A 20,308-nucleotide genomic window follows, 5' to 3' on the forward strand; every position below is an offset into this window, starting at 1 on the left:
AATATAATGTGTTTTTTAAAAATATTTATTTATTTATTTATTTGGTTGTGCTGGGTCTTCGTTGTGGCAGGTGGGATCCTTAGTTGTGGCATATGAACTCTTAGTTGCAGCATGCATGTGCGATCTACTTCCCTGACCAGGGCTGGAACCCTGGCTCCCTGCATTGTGAGTATGGAGTTTTATCCACTGGGCCACCAGGGAATTCCCCTGAAATGTATATAATGTTACAGGTCAATTATAGCTCCATTAAAAAAAAAAAGCAAGCAAACAAAAACAATAATGAACTGTGAAACTCCTTGATTTAAGCCTGCTTCTTTTCCCCAACTTGTGCATGCATGTGTGCCTAGCAACTCTTGAGTGACTTATACCCCAGAGCATAGCCCCCCTTGCCTTGGCTTATGATCTCTGAGTCTCTACCTTGTTCACTAATTGCCAGGATCTGCTTGTTCATTCAACAAAGATTTTTTGACTTCCTGTCCTGTGCTAGGGATACAAAAGTGAGCAAAAGAGATAAAAACCTGTTTTCCAGGAGCTCACATTCCAGTGAGGAAGATAAATAGTAAACAAAAATCTATTCATCACTTCCTCAGAGATAACTAATTAAAAAAAATATTGTGTGACTCTCTAGCTTGAAGACCTTGGCAAGCTCTTCATTATTTATAGAATTAAATCAAAACCTTTCAGCATGGCATCAAACACCCCATGTAGCTGGTTTTCAAACTTTAATGACAAAGGTATTATTTCAAATTCTTCTTACCTCCTTCCCTCTCTTCTCCTTCCTCCAGTATTCTGTGTCCTATACATCTTTCTTCACAGCAGATGTTTTCATTGCTATTGTGTAAATCGCCTTCAAGTGTTTTGGTGGAGGGATAAATGCAAACAAATGAAATCTTCATAGTGACTATTGTGTCTCTTTGTTTAGATTTTCCATTTGGGATGGGCACTGGTTAGCTGTTCATTAAGGGGTAATAGTAATGTACTGGCCAGGAGCCATTTTAACCTGAGCAAGGAGCCAACCAAGTACTTTCCTAGGACTCTCTTTTCTTATCTCTGAAATACATCTATCACCTGTGAGTAGCTAATGCGTGTTTAAAGGTTGTTCTTTATGTTCTTATAAACAAGTGGCTTTTTTTCCTCACCCCTGAATTTGCAAACATAGTATGATAATGATGTCACCATTTCCAAGGAAGTGTAGGAACAAGAGAAAAAAAATGTTAAGAAGGGGGAATGAGAGAAACAAGATATGAGGACTTTTAAAGATCGTCTGATAAATAAGTTCTAGGGATGCAATGAACAACATGATGATTATAGGAACGACTGAGGTATGCTATATATGATAGCTGTTAAGAGAGTAAATTCTAAGAGCTCTCATTACAAGAACTTTTTATTCCTGTTTTTTTTTCCCGTTTCTTTTTATTGTATCTATATGAGATGATGGATGTTAACGAAACTTATTGTGGTAATCATTTCACAATATACGTAAGTCAAACTTTATGCTGTATACCTGAAACTCAAACAATGATGTATGTCATTTATATCTCAATAAAACTGGGGGCGGGGAAAGGTCACCTGATTTAAGACTGTCTCATCCAAATTCCTAATTGATGTAAGAACTCCCTCTGCAGTGGGTCTGCCAGGTGCCTTCCAGGCTTCCTTCCCTCCCTCCTCCTGCCCCTCCCTTCCTTCCTTCCTTCCTTCCCTCCTTCTTCCCCCTCCTTCCTTTCCTTTTTCTTCCTTTCCTCCTCCCTTCCTGCCTCCCTCTCTTCCTCCCTTCCTTTCTTTCCTTCCTTCCTTCTTTCTTTCTTTCTTTCATTTATAATTGATATATAATATAGTGTTCGTTTCAGTTACACAGCACAGTGTTCAGAATTTTTTTCAGATTCTTTTCCATTACATGTTATTACAAGATATTGAATACAGGTCCTTGTGCTATACAGTAAATCCTTGTTGCTTATCTATCTGATGTATAGTAGTTTATATCTGTTAATCCCATACCCCTAATTTGTCTCTCCACACCCCCTCCCTTTGTAACCATAAGTTTGCTTTCTGTGTCTGTGAGTCTGTTTCTGTTTTGTATATATTTTCATTTTTATTATTATTATTTTCTTTTGTGGATTCTTCTAAATGAGTAGAGGGTTTTGAAGTGGGACAAGGCATGATCCAAATAGTATCTGAATAAGATGACCTGGTACAGAGAACAGACTTGGGGGGATAAAGAAGAGAAACAGGGAGACTAGTTAGGTGACTATCATGGTGGTCCAAATAAGGAGATGTTTATGGCCGAGCTTAGGTTGGAAGTTTGGACCAAGTGAAAAGCAGTTTAATGAAGATTGTGTTTTGAAGGTGTAGCTAACAAGGCTTGCCAATAGATTAGATGTGGGGTATGAAGGAAATAGTAACAAGGAGACAAGTCGTTGATGATTATGTGTGCAACTGGGTCGTATCACTTAGAAGAAGGGGGCTGATGGGAGGAGCAGCTTTTGAGGGAATATCAGGACTTCAGTTTGTTATCTTGGATGCCCTTTAGGTATCTAAGTGTCTGGACGGTGCTAAGACTGTACTTTCTATCTAAAGGTATCCAAAGCTGCTTTAGATGGAAAATGTTTAAAGTTGACCTTTGCTGCTGCCAAAATAGTAGCCACTGGAGGCAGTCTGCAAGATGGCATCTTAGGTTTCTGAGGAAGCAATTAGAACACACAAAGGGGGAAATAAGTGTATAATTACATAATGTAGATTTCATATTTAATTTTATGGGAAAAGCAATAATTACTTGGCTTTTGGTTTTAAATGGAAAAAGCCACTCACTGGGAAATAATTACTCTAATTTCAGTTTATTTTACTCTAGATCATTCTGTGATGAAAGCAGTTATCAAAAAAGGTCTCCAGAATGGAAGGAGTGCCAAGTCAGAGGTATATAATATGTTTTAATTCTCTCGGAAGAATTTCTCTTTAATGGCTTGTTTTCCATTTTCTTTTAACTTCTTTATTGGAGTATAATTGTTTTACAATGGTGTGTTAGTTTCTGCTTTACAACAAAATGAATCAGTTATATATATATACATATGTTCCCATATCTCTTCCCTCTTGTGTCTCCCTCCCTCCCACCTCCCTATCCCACCCCTCCAGGCAATCACAAAGCACCGAGCTGATCTCCTTGTGCTATGTGGCTGCTTCCCACTAGCTATCTACCTTATGTTTGGTAGTGTATATATGTCCATGCCTCTCTCTCACTTTGTCACAGCTTACCCTTCCCCCTCCCCATATCCTCAAGCCCATTCTCTAGTAGGTCTGTGTCTTTATTCCTGTCTTAACCCTAGGTTCTTCATGACATTTTAAAATCTTAAATTCCATATATATGTGTTAGCATACGGTATTTGTCTTTCTCTTTCTGACTTACTTCACTCTGTATGACAAACTCTAGGTCTATCCACCTCATTACAAATAGCTCAATTTTGTTTCATTTTATGGCTGAGTAATATTCCATTGTATATATGTGCCACATCTTCTTTATCCATTCCTCCAATGATGGACACTTAGGTTGTTTCCATCTCTGGGCTATTGTAAATAGAGCTGCAATGAACATTTTGGTACATGACTCTTTTTGAATTATGGTTTTCTCAGGGTATATGCCCAGCAGTGGGATTGCTGGGTCATATGGTAGTTCTATTTGTAGTTTTTTAAGGAACCTCCATACTGTTTTCCATAGTGGCTGTATCAATTTACATTCCCACCAACAGTGCAAGAGGGTTCCCTTTTCTCCATATCCCCTCCAGGATTTATTGTTTCTAGATGATTTGATGATGGCCATTCTGACTGGTGTGAGGTGATATCTCATTGTAGTTTTGATTTGCATTTCTCTAATGACTTTTGTTGTTGAGCATTCTTTCATGTGTTTGTTGGCAGTCTGTATATCTTCTTTGGAGAAATGTCTATTCAGGTTTCCTGCCCATTTTTGGATTGGGTTGTTTGTTTTTTTGTTATTAAGCTGCATGAGCTGCTTATAAATTTTGGAGATTAATCCTTTTTCAGTTACTTCATTTGCAAATATTTTCTCCCATTCTGAGGGTTGTCTTTTGGTCTTGTTTATGGTTTCCTTTGCTGTGCAAAAGCTTTGAAGTTTCATTAGGTCCCATTTGTTTATTTTTGTTTTTATTTTCATTACTCTAGGAGGTGGGTCAAAAAGGATCTTGCTGTGATTTATGTCATAGAGTGTCCTGCCTATGTTTTCCTCTAGGAGTTTCATAGTTTCTGGTCTTACATTGAGGTCTTTAATTCATTTTGAGCTTATTTTTGTGTATGGTGTTAGGGAGTGATCTAATCTCATACTTTTACATGTACCTGTCCAGTTCTCCCAGCACCACTTATTGAAGAGGCTGTCCTTTCTCCACTGTACATTCCTGCCTCCTTTATCAAAGATAAGGTGACCATATGTGCGTGGGTTTATCTCTGGGCTTTCTATCCTGTTCCATTGATCTATCTTTCTGTTTTTGTGCCAGTACCATACTGTCTTGATTACTGTAGCTTTGTAGTATAGTCTGAAGTCAGGGAGCCTGCTTCTTCCAGCTCCATTTTTCATTCTCAAGATTGCTTTGGCTATTCGGGGTCTTTTGTGTTTCCATACAAATTGTGAAATTTTTTTGTTCTGGTTCTGTGAAAAATGCCCGTGGTAGTTTGATAGGGATTGCATTGAATCTGTAGATTGCTTTCGGTGGTAGAGTCATTTTCACAATGTTGATTCTTGCAATCTGAGAACATGGTATATCTCTCCATCTATTCGTATCATCTTTAATTTCTTTCATCAGTGTCTTATAATTTTGTGCATAAAGGTCTTTTGTCTCCTTAGGTAGGTTTATTCCTAGATATTTTAATCTATTTGTTGCAATGGTAACTGGGAGTGTTTTCTTGATTTCACTTTCAGATTTTTCATCATTAGAAAAAAAAATGGACGGATAGAGCCCTAGGACAAATGGTGGAAGCATAGTTATACAGACAAAATCTTACATAGAAACATACACATACACACTCAGAAAAAGAGGAAACGGGGAAAATATAAATCTTGCTCTCAAAGTCCACCTCCTCAATTTGTGATGATTTGTTGTCTAATGGAGGGAAGGAAGGAAGGAAAGAACGAAGATAAAGTAAAGTAAAATAATTAAAATAAAAAGTAATTATTAAAAAAAATTAAAAAAACACAAAAAACGGACAGAGAGAACCCTTGGACAAATGGTGGAAGCAAAGCTATACAGACACAATCTCACACAGAAGCATACACATATACACTCACAAAAAAGGAAAAAGGGAAAAAAATCATAAATCTTGCTCTCAAAGTCCACCTCCTTAATTTGGGATGATTCGTTGTCTATTCATGTATTCCACAGATGCAGGGTACATCAAATTGATTGTGGAGCTTTAATCTGCTGTTTCTGAGGCCGCTGGGAGAGATTTCCCTTTCTCTTCCTTGTTCTCACAGCTCCAAGGGGCACAGCTTTGGATTTGGCCCCGCCTCTGCGTGTAGGTCACCGGAGGGCGTCTGTTCTTCGCTCAGACAGGATGGGGTTAAAGGAGCAGCTGATTCGGGGGCTCTGGCTCACTCAGGCTGGCGGGGAGGGAGGGGCACGGAGTGCGGGGCGAGCCTGCGGCGGAAGAGGCCGGCGTGACGTTGCACCTGCCTGAGGCACGCCATGCGTTTTCCCAGGGTAGTTGTCCCTGGATCCCGGGACCCTGGCAGTGGCGGGCTGCACAGGTTCTCCGGAAGGCGGGGTGTGGATAGTGACCTGTGCTCGCACACAGGCTTCTTGGTGGCGGCAGCAGCAGCCTTAGCGTCTCATGCCTGTCTCTGGGGTCCGCGCTTTTAGCCGCGGCTCCCGCCCATCTCTGGAGCTCCTTTAAGCAGCGCTCTTAATCCCCTCTCCTCACGCACCAGGAAACAAACAGGGAAGAAAACGTCTCTTGCCTCTTCGGCAGGTCCAGACTTTTCCCCGGACTCCCTCCTGGCCAGCTGTGGCGCACTAACCCCCTGCAGGCTGTGTTTATGCCGCCAACCCCAGTCCTCTCCCTGCGCTCTGACCGAAGCCCGAGTCTCAGCTCGCAGCCCCGCCAGCCCCGAAGGGTGAGCAGACAAGCCTCTCAGCTGGTGAGTGCCGGTCGGCCCTGATCCTCTGTGCGGGAATCTCCTCGCTTTGCCCCGCACCCCTGTTGCTGTGCTCTCCTCCGCGGCTCCAAAGCTTTCCCCCTCCACCACCCGCAGTCTCCGCCCGTGAAGGGGCTTCCTAGTGTGTGGAAACCATTCCTCCTTCACAGCTCCCTCCCACTGGTGCAGGTCCCGTCCCTATCCTTTTGTCTCTGTTTATTCTTTTTTCTTTTCCCTACCCAGGTACGTGGGGGGTTTCTTGCCTTTTGGGAGGTCTGAGGTCTTCTGCCAGCGTTCAGTAGGTGTTCTGTAGGAGTTGTTCCACTTGTATTTCTGTGTGTATCTGTGGGGAGAAAGGTGATCTCGTCTTACTCTTCCGCCATCTTCCCGGAAGCCCTCCATTTGTATTATTTTTTGATTCCACATATAAGTGATATCATATAGTATTTATCTTTCTCTGTCTGACATTTCACTAAGCATCATATTCTCTAGGTCCATCCACATTGCTGCAAATGACAATATTTCATTTTTTTATGGCTAATATTCCATTGTATATGTACATACCACGTCTTCTTAAGCCAGTCTTTTCTAGATGACTGCCAGGGCTGGGAAGGCAGCCGATTGCATTGTGTTAAAGCTCTCGTGACTGATGTTGTTAGCCTGCCACCCCTTCCCTGCAAAAAAGGTCCTTTCTCATACTGAGCTGCAGTCTTCCTTTTGGAAGCTGCAATCTTCCACATGGAACTTGGTCTTTTTCTTGCACTCTAGTCCCCTGCAGCATAGGTCTAGTCCCTCTCCTGAAGGGTGTCACTACAGTTCCTGGAGGAGAATGCTCCTGACTTTCTCTGCCCCATGGTCCATCCCGTGGGGTTCCTCAGGTGAACTTTCTGTGTCATCCATTATTCCTCACAGAACCTGAGTTCCACAGCCACATCACCCTAAATGCCTTCACTTGAACCTCTCTAGGTTGTAAATTTTCTGTTTAAATTATGGTATCCATAGTAATAAAAATGTAAGTGAAAATAAGAGGCCATTTAAAACTCGGACTTGCAAATGTTTAAAAAAATTAATTCTCAGAGCTTGGGGAGGGTGAGATATGATATTAAAAGTAAAAACTTGTTAGATTTTTCTTGAAATCATTTGTGTCACAAGAACAATGAAACTATTAGTAATGTAATCTCTTGGTTCATTCATGTAGCTTCAAATGGCATTATTTCATTCTTTTTAATGGCTGAGTAATATTCCACTGTATATATGTACCACATCTTCTTTATCCATTCATCTGTCAGTGGACATTTAGGTTGTTTCCATGTCTTGAGTATTGTAAATAATGCTGCTCTGAACATAGGCGTGCATGTATCTTTTCAGATTATAGTTTAATTATAATTATATTATATAATTATCATATTATGTAAGTATATAATTATATATAATTATATACTTACATAATATAATAATTTAATTATTATATTATATAATTATAATTACAAATATAATTATATTTAATTTAATTATAATTATAACCAAGAGCGGGGTTGCTGGATCATATGGCAACTCTATTTTTAGTTTTTTGAGGAATCTCCATACTGGTTTCTTTTTTGTTTTTTTGTTTGTTTTTTTTTGCGGTACGTGGGCCTCTCACTGTTGTGGCCTCTCCCACTGCGGAGCACAGGCTCTGGACGCGCAGGCTCAGCGGCCATGGCTCACGGGCCCAGCCGCTCCGCAGCATGTGGGATCTTCCCAGACCGGGGCACGAACCTGCGTCCCCTGCATCGGCAGACGGACTCTCAACCACTGCGCCACCAGGGAAGCCCTCTTTTTTGTTTTTTAATTAAAAAAATTTTTTTGGCCATGCTGTGCAGCTTGTGGGATCCTGGTTCCCTGACCAGGGATTGAACCCAGACCGTGGCAGCAAAAATGCCGAGTCCTAACCACTGAACTACCAGGAATTTCCCTGTTTTCCATAGTGGCTGCATGCACCAATTTACATTCCCACCAACAGTGTGAGAGAGTTCCCTTTTTCCACACCCTCTCCAGCATTTATTATTTGTAGACTTTTCAGTGATGGCCATTCTTACTGGTGTGAGGTGGTACCTCATTGTGGTTTTGATTTGCATTTCTCTAATAATTAGCGATGATGAGCATCTTTTCCTGTGCCTATTGGCCATCTTTATTCCTGACCACTGATTTAAAGCTGACTTGAATGCCTTTGAGGATCAAAGTGGAGTCACTGATCACTTCTTCTAAAGTAAGGGGTAAAATTTGCACCATCTTTTCTAATTGGATAACTCCTATTTTAGGGAAAAATGTTAGTAATGAGTCATTTATACCTAGAGGAAGCTTCTCGAAGTAGGATAGATAGTCTTGTTTTTGAGAGATGTACATGGTCTACGAGTAACACTATCGGCTTGGTGGTATTTGGTTAAACACTTGTATGTCTCTTATGAGCATTCTTAAGATGCAAGTCACTGTGTTTTGGAGACAGAGGCAAGTTAATTCCTGGCTTCCTGTTCAAGAAGTACAGTCTTGGGGATGCACATAGTGTCCTTGGAAAGACCAGGGTTGTTGACAGCTGTTGGGACTGCTCAGGGGAGTCTGCATTTTTAATTAAAATTTTTATTTTGAGATAGTTATAGATTCATATACAGCTGTAAGAAATAATACAGAGAGACCTGGACTCTTTAACCAGTTTCCCCCAATGGTAACATTTTGCATTATTATTTGCAAATATATTATCGTACAATATCCCAACTTTATCCCATGGATACAGTCAAACTACAGAACTCTTCCAACACCACAAGAATCCTCTATTTTGCCCTTTTATAGTCACACTCATTTCCCTTCCACCCCACCATCTCCGTAACCCCTGGCAATCACTAATCTGTTTTCCATTTCCATAATTTTGTCATTTCAAGGATGTTACATAAATAGAATCACAAAGTATGTACGAAAGGCATCTAGTTTTTCACATTAAGTATAATGCTAGCTGTGGGTTTTTTGTACCTGCTCTTGTGGAAGTTCTCTTCTCTTTTTCTATTTTTCCGAGCATTTTTACGACGCTGAATTTTGTTGAATGTGCTTATTCTATGTTGATTTATATGTTTGTGTTTTTTCTTTAGTTTGTTAATGTCATGGTTTATATTGATTGATTTTTGAATATTAAACAAGGACTGCATCCCTGGGGAAAAAAACCCATTTGCTCATGGTGTATAACGATTTTTATATATTGCTGAATTCTATTTGCTGATATTTTTGCACCTATATTCATAAGGGATATTGGTTTGTAGTTTTCTTTTTTATTCTGTGTTTCTCTGGTTTTGCATCAGAGCAATACTGTCTTCACAAGTCAATTGGAAAGTGTTCTCTCCTATTTTCTGGAAGAGATTATGTAGAATTGGTGTTAATTCTTCCTTAAACGTTTGGTAGAGCTCTCCAGTGAAACCATCTGGGCCTGGAGATTTCTTTTTTGGGAATATTTGAATTTGAATTAAATATCCTTAATAGTTACAGGGCTATTCAAATTATTTATTTCCTATTGGGTGAGTTGTGGTAATTTGTGTTTTTCAAGGAACTTGTCCCTTTCATTTAAGGCAAATTTATGTGTGTAGAGTTGTTTGGAGTATTCCCTTACTTTCTCTTTGATGCCTGCAAGGTCTATAACGAGATCCCTTGTTTTGTACCTGACACTGGTAATTGGTGTCTTCTCTCTTTACTTTCTTTGTCAGTCATGCTAGCAGTTTGTCTATTATATTGATCTTTTCAAAGAACTAGCCCTTTGTTTTCACCTTATTATAGCAAGGGTGGAAGTCTAGGACCCCATTTGGCCTTTGCTGATGTGGATGTGGGGGAAGCCACAGTTTCTTCTGGGGTGTTTGGCTGGAGCATAGCCATTACTGTCTAAACTTATTTTGTCCTTCTAGGCTCCTGCTTCCTGGTTTTTTGGTTAACAACAAAAGACAACAGGCTTTTGCTGGGCTCCAAGTCTGGATCAATGAGACAAAGAGAAAATCCAGGGAACTCACCATCATGGCATTCCTTGGGTCCCTAGATTCCTAGCCCATCTGCCTCTTCTCTCAGCCTTTCAGAGTCTTATGTTTGTTTATATGTAAAGTCAGGATTTTTGGTGGTATTATACTAGCAGGAGAAACAGGGAAAATTATATCTACTCCATATTCTTGAAAGCAGAAGTCTCCAGAAATCTTTTTTTAGTAGATTTTTGAGGAAGCAGTTCCAATGGTCAACAATATCAGATACTTGTCAATGGTAATGAATGTAGAAGCTTGATTGTGTACCTTGACTATCAGCCCATTGTTGAGTAACTCTTGGGTTAAAAGTGTACCATTATCAGATTACAGATGTCCCAGAAAGCCAAACTCATGGTTAATTTCAAGGGCCAAACTTCCTTTGTGGGTGTCCTTGACTGCCAGAGGGATTGAGTGTTGTGAATCCACTTACATATTTTTTTACTTGGTGAGTGGGGCTCTGAATTTTTGGAGGGATTGTGGAGGTGAGATGACATGGCATTCAGGGCTATAGAGACTGAGGTGTCTGACTAGCCCATTGTGGCAGACAGACTCTAAGGTGGACCCCCATGACCTCCACCTCCTGGTTTTCAGAAACTGCAGGAGAATGAGACTAGAATCTAGGAGGCAAGGGCAGCTGCTAGCTGACATCTAGAAAGAAACTGGGGACACAGACCTACAACTGCAAAGAAATGAATCCTGCCAACAACCTGAGGGAGCTTGGAAGTAGATTCTTCCCCCTTCCAGCCTCCAGATAAGGATGCATCCTGACAGACACTGTGAGTGCAGCCTTGTGAGACCCTGAGCAGAGGATCCAGTTAAGCCATGCCTGGACTTCCGACCCTTAGAAACTGCAATAGTAAATGTGTGGTGTTACAAGCTACTACATTTGTGGTAATCTGTTACATAGCAATAGATAACAAATAGACCGACCAAGAGGACATTATCTATGAAGTGAAAGCTTTGGACATCAGAAGGTAGAGGCACTCACAATAAACTCTGACTCACCTATTCCTGGCAAAGGGCAGGTACGTTTATGTACCCATGTTGCGAACAAATATTGGAAACCTTAGTGGCATGCTGGGAGAGGCTGCTCTGTGTCTTGGTAGCCTCATCTGAAAGTGCAGATAATTTTAATATGTACTTCATAAGGTGGTTGTAAGTATAGGGGCTGGCCTAGTTCATGGTGTGTGGCTCAATGAAGGTAGCTGTTGCAGTCTTAATGTTTCAATGAGCTCACATTTCTGTCAACACCCTCAAATTATAATGGTGATTGATTTGCAGACACTCTCCCAACTAATCAGTCTTTCAAAGGTTTCCCCAGGATCAAAGCATCGTTTGGTCTACATTCTCACAGAACAAAGCAACATTTCTTGTTTTCCTACAGCCACCACCCAACAAAAATTCCAAACAAACCAAGTCTTCCAAGTCACTCCTCTAATCAGCCCTGGGCTTCTCTGCAGAAAGAACGACTTTTCTAGTTAATGAGGGCTTCGGTGAAGGGTTCATTAAGTTTTTTCTTCCAACAAAACAATACTGTTCCCATGAAACAGGCTCTTGAATTTCATTATTCGCTCCCTGGATAAAGAGGGGAGACTGAAGTTCTGAGACATGGCCTGAAGGCCCTTTGGGGGCGTGGGCATCCTGAGCCCCAGTCCCTTTAACTCGGAAATGCTGGGGATTTAAGCCAGCGCGGGGCGTGCATTAATTTCAGCCCATGAACAGATTGAAATCATCCTGTTTAAACAAACCAGCCTAACTGCCGGAAAGGATCGGTATAACAGGGGCCAGGACAGGGGCAAGCCCTGGGTGAGGAGGACCTCTCTCCGGCCGGGCCCCTCCCACGCCCGCAGCGGCCGCCGAGTGCCACATCAGCGCCGGGGCTGCACTTCCAGGTTCCTCTTGAGGATGGAGCGAGCTGGCCCGGCGGGCGGGGGGCGGGCCCAAGGACCTAGGGAGTGGCGGGCCTGCCGGCCAATAGGCGGCAAGCGAGGAGCCCCGGAGACCAATGAGCTGGAGCTTCTGCTAGCCGTGGCCGCCGAGGCTCGTGCCCCGCCGGAGAACCAGATGAGGCACATCTGGACAGCTGCGCTGAGGAACTGTGCGGCCCCTTCGCGGGCCCGACGTCAGCTGATCACGTCCCCCACGTCCTCTCCTTTGAGCCACTTATTTATTCACTTTTCCAAAGAAGCAACCAGGAATCCAAGTTTAAAACTTTTTTTCGCCCTAATGCGAGACGGGGCCAGATCCCATCCAACACACAGTTTAACTTTCATGGGGCTCTGGGATCAAAAGGACAGAAACAGCAACAGCAAAAGCCCAGCCGCTGTCTGATTTAAAACTGGCAAAGTGGGAAAAATAGCGTTGAGTAAGACCGAGTTGGGTAAGTTTTGGTTACGTGCTGGATGGATATCTTACTTCTCCCGCTGTGATCTCTACCCTGCGTCTTTTTGCTGTTCTCACTAAGCCTTCTCATCAGGGAGAGAAAAATATCGCTTGCTGCCACAAACTGCACAGAACCTCGTTTCCTTTTATTCTGCTTTGCTAACATTTTAATGTAATTTAATTAAATTTAATTTTGGGTTTATCTGTATGCTATTTAAAAATTTTCTGGGAACAGAAATTTAACTGTTATCCTGTAAAAAGCCTCTCCTAACTTCAAAGTTGAATCTATTGATACATTTATTTTTCTATTTTCTTTCTGTGAGAACAGGTATACATTTGTAAAGCCGGAATTTTTATCCATCCCCCCTCCCTGTTGTTTTTAAAGTATTTATTTATTTGGTTGCGCTGGGTCTTAGTTTCGGGAGGCTGGCTCCTTAGTTGCAGCATGCAAACACTTAGTTATGGCATGCATGTGGGATCTAGTTCCCTGAGCAGGCATCGAACCCAGGGCCCCTGCATTGGGAGCATGGGGTCTTAACCACTGGACTACCACGGAAGTCCCCCCCTGTTTCGTCAGAAGATTGAAAAGTTATCTGGCTTATTCAGAATTAACAAAACTTTTGCTTCCTTTAATGGGATATTTAATATTAAATTATTTAAATCCTGAATTATATAGGTAATTACTGTTTCACTTACATGTGAATGTAGCTCAATGTCTTTTCTATATTCTCCTGTTCTTAGTGGTAGGCCCAAATTCCTTGATGATTGTTAAAAAACCACACTAAACGTGATAGACCACTGTGTGCATCAATAAGCTTATAATTATATTATTACCCCCATAATTCTATCAGAGTAATATTCAGAGTGCTGTTAGATGTTTGTGCTTGCACATAATTCTGGTATATATTTCAGGACTTTAAAATGGAAATGATGGCAAGTACTGAGCTAGGTGAATGGCCAGAGGCCCATTCCATCCCAAACATCTATAATTGTCTCTGTTTAAGCAATGTTTTAGATTTGAGACTTTATCATATGTTATTTACTCTTGTGGCAGTTGTGGCCAGAATTGATCTTTAATTTTTGACTTAGAAAGCAGTAGGTGCCATAATTGCAAGTTGCAAAGTGTGTTTTTGATTCAGAAAGGCACTGCACACTGTGAGTGGAAGAGGTGAAGTGGTTTTCAGGGATGTAGGGTTAGAAGGAACAGTGTTGCAGAGAATCAGTATAAAGAGCCAGCTGGCCTGGTTCAATTTAAAACCCTCCCGTTTGACCTTGGGTAGGTTGCTCAGCCCATCATACCTCAGTTCCCTCCTTTGTACGTGCCGATAATAGCACCTATCTCATGGGATTGTCTTGAAAACTAGGTGAGCTAACGCGCGTTGAACCCTTGGTTCTGGCACAGAGTTAGTCTTTGCTGTTGTGCACACTCTTCATTGCCGTCCTTTTTGGTCCCCCTGCTGCGCTTGTTTTCAAAGCCAGCATTTTGACTTCTACGCTAGCAACTAGTGTTTACTGAGTGCAGACCCCTTGTTAGTTGGGCATTGTATATGGCTGTAAAGGAGAGAGTTTGGAGAGGGGAGTGAGATAGAATTTATCAAGTGCCTTAGAAAGACCTAGAGGGCTCTGGGAAAGAGGATCTTTCCCTCTGGGAAAGAGGATGGTTTCAAGAAAGGGTTGGCATTTCTGGAAGAGGATTTTGCCAAATGGCTTTGGTTGAGGGGAAAGGGATCATAGAACAGAAGGTGGCAGGCACTCCAGGAGGAAGGGAAAGCATGGGCAAAAATGCACTGAGGCTGAAAAGTGTGAATTTCTCCTGGGGGGATGTTGGGTTGTGATGCGGGATAATCTGTGACAGCTTAGTAGGTGGAAAGGTTGGAAAAGTGGGAGGGTAGGAGAGGGCGGCATGGAGAGCCTCTCTGTGGGGAAGGAGAGGCTTGGGAAGTAAGATTGGTAGGGGGTCACAAGCTGAACTTGCAGCAGTTACATAGTTGGAGGTGTTTCTGGAATGATCCATCTCTCAGTTTCTCCCCCTTGCCCAGCATACCCTTCCTGATCTGCTCCACTGCTTCAGTGACCCCCATCTCAGGGCCTTGCAGGACTGACCAGTGAGGCTCAGCTCCACTTTTTGGACTCACTCTGTGGTGGCTGTCTTGGAGCTCTGCTGAAGTGGTCTGGCATCCTGGACTATTACCGAGGCTACATTTCAGAAACAGGTCATGCCCTAAAGTCTTTGACATGGATGTGATTGTTGAACCTGCACCCCTCCCCAACCCCTACACACACACAGTGTGTGCCAAAAAGCCCTTTTTCATGCTGCTCAGAGAATCGAGCATTCACATGCTAATACTTATAACTTCAGGATGCACAAGTATTAAAGTAGATGAGACCTGTAGTATGCATCTAAGTGACAAGTCAGTTTGGAGAGCTCTGCTTTCTCTTCCTCGAGAGCACTGTGCTGTGTCAGAGAGAACCTGAGTCTGGCCCTGATGCTGCCGTGGACCACCTGCATGTCCTTGGGCAAGACGTTGAGCCATTATGGCCCTCTCTGTACCATCATCTGTAAAATGATCTCTAAGATCCCTCTTCCGTTGGATGATCTTTTATTTCTTTTCCCTGGGACAGTCTGTTGCTTCTAGAAGGTTATTTGATCCATCTGTGAGTAATGGATTTTCTGAACACTTAATATATGACAGACATTGTTCTGAGTGCTTTACCTGCCTTAACTCATATAGCCTCTCAGTAATTCTGTGAGGATTGGTACCTATTAGTTGAGGTGACAGAGGCACAGGCAGATTAAGAAACTTGCCCAAGGTCACACTGTACAAATGACAGACACAGACCCAGACGGTGTAACTCCAGAGCCCAAGCCTTCACTAGTCTATGCTGCCTTGGGTGTAATACAGCAGGGCTGCTCTTGTTTGTGGCGGTGGTAGTCAAGAAGTCCATGGAGGGAGAATCACTGGAGGGGGAGGGACCATTTGGAGGAGTGGGGTTGGTAAAAATTCCCTGCAGGGACCATAATACCAACATGAGTCTTGTCTATGGGATGCGTTGCACATGCAGACAGGAGATGTGTTACTTGTTTATTAGATGGAGCTCATTACAGATAATCATTCTGTCTTTTCATCTTGATTGAACAGAACCACCATAGACCCTGGACTTATGGTAGACATTCAGTAATGTCAGTTGAATGACTGAATCCTTTGAGAAACTGGAACAGAGTGTATGGGTCAAAAGTAATGGTTTCCCCTTTATTTACCTGCCTTCTTTCCATTTTACTACTTTCTCCAGAGGTAATCTTTGCTAACAGTTTGGTCTGTATCCTTCCAGTCCTTCTCCAAGAATCTACTCACAGGTGTAGATCTAAACATAAATATAATTTAAAAATATAAATGGAACCACAGTAATTTTATTTAAAAAAGATAAAGAAACTATGAAATGTTCCAAGGCTTGTGGAAGAATGGGGCAGATGCCAGGTACACTGTCTATTCCTATTTCTTGGGCAGCCTGGTTTCTTGTCTTATTTCTGGAGATGCTGTGGTTTTGGGATAAGAATGTCTCATGGTGAAGGTTAATGAAGGACTATTTTAGGTGTCTTATTATTAGTCATACCCAGTCTGGATTCGATATTTTCGGGGGAATTCATTCTTAAAATTTTTAATATGTTTAATCAACTTTAAAATATTACTTGAAAAACAGTTTAATTTGCTTTCTATCTCATTACCTTAATGTAGTCACTCTTTTCAGTATAGCACACTGACCGAGCACATGGATTTTTGATTCAGATGAAGGGTTTCAACCCTAGATCTGCTTCTTACTAGTGTGCCTTGAGCAAGTCACTTTCTCTAGGCTTTATTATTTATAAAATGGGAATATCAAAGGCATTAAATGAGAAAATCAATATAAGGCATTTAGCATGGTGTCTGCGTCATAGTAAAGCCTATACATGTAAGCAATTCAGTTTTTTTTACTGTGGTAAAATAAACATAACATAAAATTTGGCATTATAACCATTTCTAAGTGTATAGTTCAGTGACATCAAGTACATTCACATTATGGTGCAACCAGAACTTTTAAAAAATTAATTATTTAATTAATTAGTTTGGCTGCCTTGGGTCTTCGTTGCTGCGCGGGGGCTTTCTCTAGTTGCGGCGAGAGGGGGCTACTCTTCGTTGTGGTGTGTGGGCTTCTCATTGTGGTGGCTTTTCTTGTTGCCGAGCACGGGCTCTAGACGCGTGGGCTTCAGTAGTTGTGGCATGCGGGCTGTAGAGCGCAGGCTCAGTAGCTGTGGTGTACGGGCTTAGTTGCTCCGCAGCATGTGGGGTCTTCCCGGACCAGGGCTCGAACCCATGTCCCCTGCATTGGCAGGCGGATTCTTAACCACTGTGCCACCAGGGAAGTCCCTCCAGAACTTTTTCATCAAACTGAAACTGTGTATTCATTAAACAATAACTCTCTGTTACCTTCCTCTCCCCTCCCCCCACCCTCTGGGAACAACCGTTCTGTATTCTGTGTTTATGAATTTGACTACTCTAGTTACCTCTTATAAGTGGAATTATACAGTATTTGTCCTTTTATGACTGGCTTGTTTCACTTAGCATAATGTCTTCAAGGTTCATCCATATTGTAGTAAGTGTCATAATTTCATTGCTTTTTAAGGCTGAATAATTTTCCATTGTATGTATATACCACATTTTGTTTATCCCAAACAAAATGTTGATGGGCATTTGGGTTATTTCCGTCTGTGAAGTTAACGTTTTGTGTCAATTTGTCTAGGCCACAGTATCCAGATATTTGGTCAAACATTATTCTAGATATTTTTGTAAAGGTATTTTTAGATGAAATTAACATTTAGATTAGTAGACTTTGAGTAAAGCAGATTAGCTTCCATAATGTAGGTGGGTCTCATCCAGTCATTTGAAGGCCTTCATAGAACAAGACTGGTGTCCCTTGAAGAGGGAATTCTGCCAGTAGACTGCCTTAAGACTTGAACTGCAGCATCAACTCTTCCCTGGGTTTCCAGTTTGTTAGCTTATCCTGAAGCTTTTGGATTTACCAGCCTCCACTGTCATGTGAGCCAATTCCTGAAATAAATCTCTCTCTCTCTTTCTTCATATATATTTACCTATATATCTATATCCTATTGGTTATATTTCTCCGGAGAACCCTGACTAATACTACATCTTTTGCCTGTTGTGAATAATGCTGCTATGAACATTGGTGTAGAAATATCTATTGGGGTTCCTGCTTTCAATTATTTTGGGTATAAATCCAGAAGTGGAATTACTTCTGGATCATACAGTAATTCAATTTTTTATTTTTTGAGGACCTGCCATACTATTTTCCACAGCAGCTGCACCATTTTATTTTATTTTTTAAAATAAATTGTATTTATTTATTTTTGGCTGCGTTGGGTCTTTGTTGCTGTGCGTGGGCTTTCTCTAGTTGCGGCTAGTGGGGGCTACTCTTCGTTGCGATGTGTGGGCTTCTCTTGTTGCGGAGCACGGGCTCTAGATACGCGGGCTTCAGTAGTTGTGGCTCACAGGCTCTATAGCGCAGGCTCAGTAGTTGCGGCGCACCGCTTAGTTGCTCCGCGGCATGTGGGATCTTCCTGGACCAGGGCTCGAATCCGTGTCCCCTGCATTGGCAGGCGGATTCTTAACCACTGCGCCACCAGGGAAGCCCTGCACCATTTTATATTCTTATCAACAATGCATATGGATTCCGATTTCTCTACATCCTTGCTAACACTTGTTGTTCTGGGTTTTTTTGTTTGTTTGTTTTTATTTTTAATAACAGCCATCCTCATGGATATGAAGTGATATCTTATTGTGTCTTTGATTTGTGTTTCTGATTAGTGATGTTGAGCACGCTTTCATGTGCTTATTGACCATCTGTATATCTTCTTTGGAGAAATGTCTATTTAAGTTCTTTGCTCATTTTTAAGTCAGGTTTTGTTTTGTTATTGAGTTGTAGGTGTTCTTTATATATTCTTGATGTTATCTATTTATTGGGTATATGATTTGCAGATATTTTCTCCCATTCCCTGGGATGCCTTTTCACTCTGTTGGTATCGTCGTTTGATGTAGTCCAATTAATATATTTTTTCTTTTGTTGCCTGTGCTTTTGGTGTCATATCCAAGAATCATTGCCAAATCAAGTGTCATGAAGATTTTCTTCTGTGTTTTCTTCTAAGAGATTTATAGTTTTAGTTCTGATGTTTGGGTCTTTGATACATTTTGAATTAATTTTTGTATATGATGGAGGTAAGGGTCCGACTTTATTGTTTTGTATGTGGATATCTAAGCAATTCACTTATTAATCATTGTAATGTTCTTCTCTATATAAACACCATTAGAATACATATAGACATAGTATTAAAATATTGATTCATTCTTGACTTATTTTTAAAACTATGTCTAAAGTGCTAATTTTTTCCTCATAGAATTACTCAAAATTTCTACTTCTTATAACTTTTACTGTCTCCAAGAAAGAAAGATTTGTCCTATGGTTAAAGGGCATTGACTGCTGATAGCTTTCCTTCCTCTCTTTCCACCTTCCTCCCTTTCTTCCTTCCTCCCTCCCTCTCTCTCTCTCTTCTTTCCTTCTTTCTTTTTTTGTTTCTTTCTTTTTTCCTAACCCTTCTAATTTCTTTTGGCTTTAGAATTAAAAAAGTAATCTATATGAGCTGAAAAAATTGAAACAGTGTATAGAGTCAAAAGTAATGTTTTCCCCTTTTCTTACCTGCTTTCTTCCCATCCCCGAGGTACCTTTGTTAGTAGTTTGGCCTGTATCCTTCTAGACCTTCTCCAAGAATCCACTCACAGGTATAGATCTAAACATAAATATAATTTTAAAATATAAATGAGACCATATTGTATTCATTGTTCTGCCTTTGTTTTTTTTTTTTTTAGCTCCACACATACATAAGCATATACATGTATAATATACAAATCTCAACCTGTCACCTGAGATGTAGATTTTTGTGGCATATCTTGTCATGGAGATCAGTAGGTGAAGCTCAAATGGAAGAATGTTCTTTTTCTATAGAAGACCAAGCCACTTAAAGTAAGAGTGGCATTGGGCTAAGCTTCTCAAATCAGACTGCTTGCACTGTTCCTTGTGGCCTCATTCCCATGAAAACTCACTTCTTTAAGCTGAAAGGTGAACTCTTTCTCACCAAATTATGTAGAGCTCCCATTAACTTCACTGTTTTCAGAGCCAAAATTCCCTCGTGGCTGTGTCATTTCCTGGTAGGAACTTAGGTGTTTAGGAGGCATTTGAATTCCCTCCTAATGACCTGAAATCCTACTTAGTCTGTTTTCTGACTTGAGTCAACAACTAGGAGGCCAAATAGACCCAGTTTCTTGTGTAGAGACACTGTGTTTATCTCTGGCCCAGAGTCTACCACCAAATACATTTTCAGTAAAAAGTATTATATTTCATTTGTCATAAATTTAATAGAAGAAAAAGAAACCAAAGTGAAATTTAGGGGATTTTTGAACTTTGGGTAAGTATTTCTTCAGAAAAAGATATATTAGTTCCTAAAATATTCTTCTACAGACAAAACAATAGATTAAAATATTAAAATATTGGGATTAATAACTACTCTCATAAAATTCAAATGGCATCCTTCATATCCAAGTAGCCCTATATTAAATTACTATCCTTACACTTTAAATTAAAAAAGTATAGAGTTCTGAATTTCACTTTGATATGTCTAGGTATGGATCTTAAAAAAAAATTTTTTTTAACATCCTGTTTTCTCTTG

General features: G+C 41.0%; 1 protein-coding gene across 1 annotated transcript in view; it reads left to right on the forward strand.

Moving 5' to 3' along the window:
* Nucleotides 1-12,221: 12,221 nt before the first annotated feature.
* Nucleotides 12,222-20,308, forward strand: part of TMEM45A (transmembrane protein 45A) — an 86,764-nt gene continuing 78,677 nt past the window's right edge. Inside the window, exon 1 of the mRNA XM_024759254.1 lies at nucleotides 12,222-12,535. The gene's annotated coding sequence lies outside the window, so the exon portion shown is untranslated. The remainder of the gene's footprint in view (nucleotides 12,536-20,308) is intronic.

Source organism: Neophocaena asiaeorientalis, unplaced genomic scaffold (assembly GCF_003031525.2).
Source record: "Neophocaena asiaeorientalis asiaeorientalis breed wild unplaced genomic scaffold, Neophocaena_asiaeorientalis_V1.1 scaffold197, whole genome shotgun sequence".
In the NCBI taxonomy this organism is placed as follows: domain Eukaryota; kingdom Metazoa; phylum Chordata; class Mammalia; order Artiodactyla; family Phocoenidae; genus Neophocaena; species Neophocaena asiaeorientalis.